Here is a 10,219-nt window from a genome sequence, read left to right on the forward strand (position 1 = left end):
AGAAACTCAGAGGAATCCCACTAAAATCAGGAACAAGACAAGCCTGTCCACTCTCTCCATATCTATTCAATATAGTACTTCAAGTTCTAGCTAGAGCAGTAAGACAACTGAAGAAGATTAGGGAATACGCGAATTGGAAAGGAAGGAGTTGAAGCATCATTATTTGCACATGATATGATAGTACATATAAGTGACCCTAAAAATTCCACTGAGGAACTCTTACAGCTGATCAACACTTTCAGCAAAGTAGCTGGATACAAGATTAACCTTAAAAAAGTCAGTAGCCCTCCTATACACAAGTGACAAACAGACTGAGAAAGAAATCAGGAAAACAACACCTTTCACAATAGCCTCAAACACTATAAAATATCCTGGGGTAAATCTAACCAAGCAAGTGAAAGATTTGTATGATAAAAAACTTCAAATCTTTGAAGAAAGAAATTAAAACCATCTTTCTCTCAGAAGATGTAAAGATCTCCCTTATTCATGGGTCAGTAGGATTCACATAGTAATCTACCTACCAAAAGCAATCTACAGATTCAGTGCAATCTCCATCAAAATTCCCATACAATTTTTTGCAGACCTTGAAAGGACAATTCTCAACTTCATATGGAAAAACAAAAAATCCATAGCTAAAACAATCCTGAATAAGAACTGCTGGAGGTCTCACCATTCCAAATTTCAAGTTGTTCTATAGAGTTATAGTAATAAAAACTGCATGGTGCTGGCATAAAAACAGACACATTGATTAATGAAATTGGATTGAAGACCTTGACATACATCCACACACCTATGAGTGCCTGAGTTTTAATAAGCCAGAAATACACACTGGAGAAAAGACGGTGCTTGTCTTCAACAAATGGTGCTGGTCAAACAAACTGGATGTCAGTATGTAGAAGAAAGCAAATAGATCCATATCTATCACCCTGAACAAAACTCAAGTCTAAGTGGATCAAAGACCTCAACGTAAGACCAGATACACTGAACCTGATAGAGGAGGAAATAGGGAGTAGCCTTGAATTCATCGGCACAGGAGACAACTTCCTGAACAGAACACCAATAGTGCAGGCACTAAGATCAACAATCAATAAATGGAACCTCAGGAAACTGAACCACTTCTGTAAGGCAAAGCACAGTCACAATATGACAAAGGGGTAGCCTACAGAATGGGAAAATATCATTTTTACCAGCTACACATCCAATATCCAAAATATATAAAGAACTCAAGAAAGTAGATCTCAAAAAAGTCCAATTAAAAATGGGGTACAGATCTACATGGAGAATTCTCAACAGAAAATTCCAAATGGCTGAGATGCATTTTAAAAAATGTTCAACATCCTTAGCCATCAGGGAAATGAAAATCAAAACTACTTTGAGATTTCATCTCACGTCTGTCAGAATGGCTAAGATTAACAAGACAAATGACAGCCCATTCTGGCAAGGATATGGAGTAAGGGGAACACTCATCCATTGCTGGTGGGAGTGCAAATTCACACAGCCACTGTAGATATCAGTGTGGCGGTTCACCAGGAAGATGGGACTCAATCTACCTCAAGATCTACCTATACCACTCTTGGGCATATACCCAAAGGATGCTCCATCCTACCACAGAGACACTTGCTCAACCATGCTCATTGTTATTCTATTCATAATAGACAGAAACTGGAAACAATATAGATGACCCTTAAAAAAAGAATGAATAAAGAAAATGTGGTGTATTTGCAAAATGGAGTATTATAGAGCTGTTTAAAAATATGATACCATGAAATTTACAGGAAAATGGATGGAAGTAGAAAAACTCCTCCTGCATGAGATATCCCAAACCCATAAAGACAAATATATGTGTCTACTTATATGTGGCTATTAGTCGATGATAACCAAGCTACCATGCATAGAACCACAGAGGGTAGGTACAGAGTAAAGGACTAGAGGATGTCTAGGTATTTATTGCTTGTGTATATGGTATATAGTTATTGTGCTTTTGTATATAGTTTTTCTTATATTAGCTATAATTTTTTTCCTTTTATTAAAATAGACAAGGAGAAATATGGTGTTATTTTATTTGTACTGAAATGTGATTTTATTTTTATGTTAATAATAAAGTTGCCTGGGGGTCAGAGCTGATAGCAAGCCATAGCAGAAGTCTGGCAGTGGTAGTACACACCCTTAATCCTGATCACATGACAGGCAGATCTCTGTGTGTTCAAGGATACCACCAGCATGGAGACACACGCCTTTAATCTCAATACCAATCATAGAAGACCTGGAGGTCTGTATAGATGGGCAGTGATGAGGAGGTCATGTGGTTGGGTTTACAACCAATGAGAAGGCAGAACAGAAAGTCTATAAAAAAGACAGATACACAGGAAGTAGCGCTCTTGCTGAGAGGAAGGACAGCAGCGGCAGCGAAGGGTAAGCTCAGCTCTCAGCTACTGCTCTGACCTCTTGGGCTTTTAACTCTGCAATCAGCTCTGTGTTTCTTATTTAATAAGACTGTTCATCTACAAGAGGAAGCAATAGATGTCCTTAAGAAAGGGAATGGAATAGATAGGTAGAGGTGGAAGGAGATGCTGCAACGACACCAAGTGGGAAGTGGGGGGAGAGAGGGCTGTGGAAGGAAAACAGGGAGAGAGATAAAATTAAGGGGCATTTGAGGGGTCATATGGAAACCTAATACAGTAGAAATTTCCTAAAATACACACATATGTGAAGACAACCTAAATGAAATTGCCAAATAGTGGGGGAGACCAAGTCTTCACTGGCCATCTCTTGTCACCCAGCAAAGCTTCCAGTACCAGTATTGGGTTACATCTAATTACTTTGATGGCCAAAGAGGCCCCACGGGAATACACAAACAGCCCAGGCTGTAGCCAAGACTATGGGTTGCTCTTGACAAACTTCCAGCAGAGCCCCCTTGCTGAAGACAACATCTACACAACTCATTGAACATGGAGCTGCTGAGCTGGTACCTACACAGAGCCTTTACCCCTGTGTTTCAGCATCTTTGGCACAGGAAGGTACTCTGCATGCTATCACAAAATGTAAACATCAAACCAGCCATAAACCCTTTATCTACAAGATAGGGCAATGGAGGCAAAAAGGCTGTGGGAAAAACCAATCGATAAATGATCTGACTTAAGACCCACTCCACAAGTTGGAACCCATACCAGACACTGCTTAGGTGACCCAGAACCTGAAACTAGATAGGCCAGGGACCTAGGGCAAAACCAAATAATACTGGTCTAAAAAAAGAGGGAAAAAATGTAGTGATAAAAAGACTCCTAAGGATATCCTGCTATAGTCATAGATCAATGCCTTATTCAGCCATCATCAGAGAAGCTTCTTCCTGCTGCAAATGGGAACAAATAGAGAGACCCACGGGCAGACATTATACAAAGAGTGAGACCTTGGAACATGTAGCGGTAACGCCCGCGTTACCGATACCTGTTTACCATGTCTGAGCGAGGGGCTGCGGATTAAAAAATAGAGACAAGAGACAGCGAGTCATTCGCCATGGCTGAAATGCCAAATTCCAAATGCCGTTTATTGAAAGAGGGAGGAAACCTAAAATACAGTCTTACAGCACAATAGATGATCCCTGGAGGGCAGAAGTTTGCTACCTGCTACTGAATGTTCTGCATTCTTGCATCTAAGTTGTTTACACCAAATACAGGATGCATCTAAGTTGTTTACACCAAATACAGGACACAGGAACAAAGAACCTCCAGTGAGCTCTCAGGTGATCCCTAGGTGAGAATGAGACCGGCAGGGAATCTGAATAGGGAGGACATCTGGTCAAGGTCAGCAAGCAAGGCAGCAGCCACTCACAGTCGGGGGCCAGGGCCCAAGGGGCCCACAGGAACACACAGCTCTAAATGGGATGCCCATCAAACCCTCATCTCAGAGCTCAGGGTACCCTACAGAAGAGGAGGAAGAAAGAGTGTAAGAGCCAGAGGGGATGGAGGACACCAAGAAAACAAAGCTCTCTAAATCAACATGAGCAAAGATCACATGAACTCACAGAGACTAAAGCAGCATGCACAGGTCTGCACAGGTCTGCATATATATTATAGCTTCTGGCTTAGCATTTATATTGGACTCCTGAGTGTGTGGACAAGTGGGTGCCTTTTCTTGGGCTCTTTTCCTTCTATTGGGTTGTCTTGTCCAACTTCCATGTCGTAGTTTTTGTTTTATCTTATCCTATTTTATTTTTTATATTATTTTAAAAACAATGATTTAATGAATTAACTAGTTAATTAATCAATAAAAACCTAGCTATTAGGGTAACAAAAGTTAGCAACTAAACTGTCATTTACACCTGCTGGGAGAGGGTAACTGAGTTTTCTCCAGTGGAGTGATACTGGGTACATAAACCACCACAGGCAGGTCTCATGTTCATGAGTAGTTGGCCAACATATAATGGACTCCACAGTTTTTGTGTGTGTGTGAGAGAGAGCTTTTATTTAGTTACTGTTTTTTGTTTGTTTGGTGGGTTGGTTGATGGATTGGTTGGTTGTCTTTTTGTTTTGTTTTTGTTGTTATTTATTTTTTGCTGGAGTTTTATTTTGTTTTCTTGGTTTTGGAGGATTTTGTTGTTGTATTTGGTTTCTGTTTGCTTTTTAAGAAAGAACATAAAGTTGAGTGGATATGGAGGGAGAAAGGATCTGGAAGGATTTGGAGGAGGGGAAGAACATAATCAAAATATATTTAAATTTTAAAATTGTTTTAATAAGAAATAAAAATAATTGTCCTTAGATCTGATTTTCAAAAAGTACTGTTTGCTGTTATTCTTATTTAAATTAAATATGGGTACTACCTCTCCTTTGGATAATATTGAACTGACAGATTTGGTGAAACTCAAGATAAGGGATCGATTTTTCCCTGGGCTGTTGAATTCAAAGTTCTCTCTTCAGGAACTTGACCCATAATGCAGAGTGACCTGTATTGCTGAGAGCTGCAGCAGATTGAAGTACCTCACATCAAAGTTTGGTAGCCTGCTTCAAAGTTCCGTATAGGCATAGAAGTATGGTGGTGAACTTCTGAGCCCACAGAAAGACATACACCAGGGTCACAGGCTAAGGAGACAGAGACCGAGAGAAAGCAGAGCTGTCTAGACACTTGGGTGGGGCTGTCCTGCGTGAATAAACAGAACAAAGAGGAAAGGGCCCCACCAAACCACAGTCACTTCCATTTCCCTCATTCGAGTAGAGTGGCTTGTATTTATACTTCACTAGAGTTCTTCTTCCCGTCCCTCTCTTTTTGATGCTCCCACAGACAAAGAAGTGGTATTCAGGAACTTCTTTCTTTTTGACCTTAAATGATTATAACCAGGAAAAAAAAGTGGGGCTGACCTTTGTGTTTGCTGCCCACTTGGGCAGACACTTCCCTTTCCAAGGAGTCTTCATCTGTGTGTGTGTGTGTGTGTGTGTGTGTGTGTGTGTGTGTGTGTGTGTGTGTGTGTTGTTTCTGAGATAGTGTTTCTCTGTTTAACAGCTCTGACTGTCCTGGAACTCACTCTATAGAACAGGCTAGATACAAAAATTTGTCTCTCAAGTACAGAAAGAAGAGAGAAGAGTCTGAGCAGAGATGTGGGGTCCCCACATTTATAGGACAGGGAAAGGTGAGGATCCAGCAAGTGTCAGGGAAAAGCCACCAGTTGTTATAAATTCACCCCCCACCTGCCGGGTCCTTCTCCCCTGACCTGAGCACATCTCCATCCTCCCTGGTGTGAACCAGGAAGAGTTTCCCCTCTCAGCTGCGAGGCTGGGTCTCATTTCTTTGCTCTGGTCCATGTCAACCCGAGAAGCAGGGAAAACTGACTCTGGGGTCTTCATTTGGAGGAATGCCATCACGAAATGGACTTACTTTTCTGTCATTATTTCTCTTATCATTTTGTGTGTGTGTGTGTGTGTGTGTGTGTGTGTGTGTGTGTGTGTGTGTATGTGTGTGTAAGCCACTGAACAACCTCAGGTATCATTCCCAGATGCCTACATCACTCTTTATTTTCTTTGAGACAGGGTCTGCCACTAACCTGGACCTTGCCCATAGGTTAGACTATCTAGCCAGTGGCCCCAGGGGTTCCCCTGCCTCTGCCTCATCTGCACTGGGGTTGTAAGCATGTGCACCATGCTTGGGTTCTGGGGGTTGAACTCATGTTTGTATGGTAAGCACATACTGACTGAGCTGCCCCTCCAGATCTTCATTTTCTGCTTCGGAGGAGTAATCATGGGGAGCTTCAACTTTGCTCATGTTTTCAGTTGAGAGAAAAAAAAATCCCCTGACAATGACCATGTGGCTCAGTGGGAAAAGATGATTGGTGCCAAACCTGATGATCTGAGCTCGATCTCTGGACCCAGGTAGTAGAAGGAGAGAGCTGACTCCTGCAAGTTGTCCATTGATCTCCATCCTCATACCAGGGGCCCACCCCAAAATAAAGAAAATGTTTTTTAAAAAGCATTTAAGCCTCAGCCCAATTACAACTCGAATAGCAGTGTGTGTACTGCCCCAGCAACCAGGCCTTGTAGCCCAGGACAACTGAGGCAGGGAAGCAGCTGCTCTCCTGCCCGGCTCCTTCATCATTGAGGTGGGATGGTTTCCTCTTGGTCCGTTTATTGACGCTCCCTCACGCACACACTGGTGTGCTGAGTAGGAATGAGGAAAGGCACGAGAGGCAGCGTGACTCAGCCGGCAGGTGTGGGAGCCCTGAACTGGCTGAGTCCTTTGCTGCCAGTGATTTGAGAGTCTCTCGTGTGCACGCCCAGCTCTTGCTCCATCAAGGCTCCCCCTGTTATTGGGGTGTCCTAAGGGGGGGGGTCTAAGCGATAAGTTGGCCTCTTCCTGCCTCCTTTCCCTCCCCTACATTGATCTTCAGAGTTGGTTGCTGAGAACAGCAGCTCAGGCCTCCCTGCAGTGACCACTGCCCTCAGGAATGTGTCTTTTCTATGCCTAGTCGAGGGGTGGGAAGTCTTTCTCTGTCTTTCCTGCAGAGACAGACCTGTGGCTCCCCACAAGACTCAGAACTCTTGATTGCAGTTCCCACATGCTGTCCAGCCCCAGGCTGCTGCTGGTGCTAAAGCCTTGGAATGATGGTGTGAGGGGCAGGGTCTGCTCCTGTGCGTCTTAGTGAACCCGGGGAGGGTGTCTGACCATAGCTCTTCCTTGCAGTTTCCTCTTGAATTTGGGACCCTAGCGCCTCTGTGTCCCAATTCTGGTCCCCAGCTGACATTATTAAGCAGCTGCCTTTATACAGCGTCATGTTAGAAATATCTGTTTGGATAACAGCACTTGCCATCAAGTCCAATGACCTGGGTTCCAATCCCAGGACCCATCTGATGAAATGCCAGAACTGACTCCTGCAAGCTGTCCCCGAACCTCCCCGTGTGTACTGTGCACACACACAAACACACACACTTACACACTAAATCACTGTCGTTTTAAAAGGAAATCTCTTTGATGCTCTTGATTGAGAAGAGCCTGGAAAGTGACTGGGGGCCTAGGAAAGAAGATGGCTCTGTGCTCTGGGAGCAGGCATGATGGGGGAGGCTGAAGAGATTGTCCCAGGTCTCCCTTCCTCACATGTCTACTTCCTCCTTCCTGTCACTCTCTGAAAGAACACACACCTGACACTCAGACGCCAAGCCCAAGTCACAGGCGGGTTCTCCCCAGTGTCCGCGCAGCTGAGGGTCTATGAATTCTGTCCCTGGCACTCAAGTCTCAGGCTTAATCTAATTCTTCTTCCTCTCTGGTCCCTCAGCCCTCACAACTGAGAGAAACACTCCTCCCACGCATCTAACCAACACCTTCGAGAGTGGATTTGTCACAACGGGCCAGGTCCCCATTTCAGGTCCTCACAACCCTGTCACCTCTGACGTGACTGTGTTCACATCTGGACTCCTCACCTTGGCCTCAGGGACCACCGCACCAACCCCTGTGACAAGCTACAGCTCCACCGATGCCCGTGGCTCCACCGATACCCGTGGCCCCACCGATGCCCGAGGCTCCACCGATGCCGTGGCACCCTCCCAGAGCCCGGGAAGAGCACGAAGTCCCAGCCAGTGACCATGTCTCCTAGCAATGCGAGACCCTTCTCTGCTGACCCCGTGACCACCTCCACCGTGTCCGGACACCTGAGCAGCGCCTTGTCCACCACGGGAATGTGGCACCAGTTACCCCCCAACAGGTTATGTGATACTTTATCAGGCGTGGCCTCAGCTCTCAGACCCCAGCATTACTCAAGAGGCCATTCTGGCATCCAACACTCCCTATTGCTCCCTATGAACTCAGTGGGGATCGCTGCTATTCAGCAGTGAATTGTGGGAAATGGGGAGGGTCACAAGGGAAGGCAGTGGGGATGAGGGTCAAGACTATGGATGGAGAGGAGAGGGAGGGCCAGGACAAGGGGTTGGGAAGTGGGAAGTGTGGCTGCTCTCTCTGGGTTCCCCAGACCCTGAGATGAGGACCAGCATTTTACCCAGAGCACTGGGAAGAGGGCGGAAGTGGACGGAGATTGGAAGTCGGCTGGCAAACCGTGCCTGAGGCAGCCTCTGCTGTGCACACGAGAGCGCCATCCCACTGGGCAACTCGGGTCAGATGCCCGCTCAAGGCCAAGGGATCTAAGACAGGGCTATGTCACCTCCCGCTCTCCATCGGCAGGGGAGCATGAAGGGCTCCAGCACAAAGGACACTGCAGACACTAGTGTCACATGGAGGGGGTCACATGGAGGGGGTCACATGGAGGGGTCACATGGAGGGGGTCACATGGAGGGGGTCACATTGGCAGCAGGAGGTCTCAGAACTGACCAAGGCCACGAGTCTTCTGATGTGCCCTGACTGTGGCTGCTGGCCCTTCTGTCCCGGAAGTCTGCAGACCCCACATGTCACTTGGTTCCTGCCTGCCAGCCTCTCTCAGACCAGCGAGAGCCTTCTGCTACAGCATCAGCCTTTCCCAAGATGGGCGCAAAGGCTGAATGTGGACTCTTCCACTCCAGTTCCTGCTCCCATGCTAACGTGATGAACTCATGGAGGAGCCTGAGGGCACAGACTATGCCTTGGGTGTCTGTACCCCGTTGACAGGGCCCCTCCTCCAGACAGTGGGGTTGGCCATGGAGCATTGAAGACCACTTCTGAGAAAAGGCCACATAGAGGTGCCCTACTGAAAACAGCAGTAGATGGAAGACTAGGTCTGGAGAATTGATACCAGATCCTAGGATGGAATGATGGGGAGACACATGGACATGCAAATGTGGAGAGGGAGGGAGGGAGAGAGAGAGAGAGAGAGAGAGAGAGAGAGAGAGAGAGAGAGAGAGAGAGAAAGAGAGAGAGAGAGAGAGATCTGCCTCTGGCCAGCAAAGAACCTGCTATGAGCCACGCTCCTAGTTGAGCTACAGGCAGAGGTGGAGACAACAGAGCCCGGGGTCCAGTGGCCTACTGACCCTGTCTCCTTCCTATACACAGCTCAGACCTGACCACTCCTATCGAGATCACTGGTCCAGAGTAGAGCAGGGATGGCTGTGGGCTAAGGGGTGTGAGCCATGGGCTGTGCCCTGTGGCCTATGGGCTGTGGGCTGTAGGCTGTGGGCTATAGACTGTGGACTATGAGCTATGGGCTGTGGACTGTGGGCTGTGGGCTGTGGACTGTGGGCTATGGGCTGTGGACTGTGGACCATGGGCTGTGGACTGTGGATTGTGGACCATGGACTGTGGACTGTGGACCGTGGGCTGTGGGCTGAACTGTCTCACTAGTAGGGATGCACACTACCCCACGGAGGCTTGAAAGGTCCCTGAGCCAAATGCAGCATCTACGCCCTCAGCCCTGAGTCAGGGGCCCCTAATGGGACAGCAAACGTCACAGTCAGGAGGGTGACACAGCTGGGGTCTTGGTCACACTCCAGGATGGCTTTGAGGAGAGAGGAAGAGCAAAGGTGTAGCTTGGGGACAGAAGGAAGGAACTTCCAGTAGAGCGTGACAGCTCAGGCTGAGAAAGAAGGACAGACAGACAGATCCACACATACACACAGATCTCTGGCTAGCAAGCAATCAGTGCAAAGTTATCACCCTAGTGGTCATCTGGGGGGATAAAGTCACACCACCTCCAGCATCCCACCCCCATTCCTGGCCCTGACAGCCCTGTTTCATGGACGGCAGATGGACAGACAATCAGGCATAAGAACCAGCGGTCCCTGTGTGACCCTGACCGAGCCACCAACCCTATCAGGGCCTC

This window comes from Peromyscus leucopus, chromosome 16_21, assembly GCF_004664715.2.
Source record: "Peromyscus leucopus breed LL Stock chromosome 16_21, UCI_PerLeu_2.1, whole genome shotgun sequence".
NCBI classification, from domain to species: domain Eukaryota; kingdom Metazoa; phylum Chordata; class Mammalia; order Rodentia; family Cricetidae; genus Peromyscus; species Peromyscus leucopus.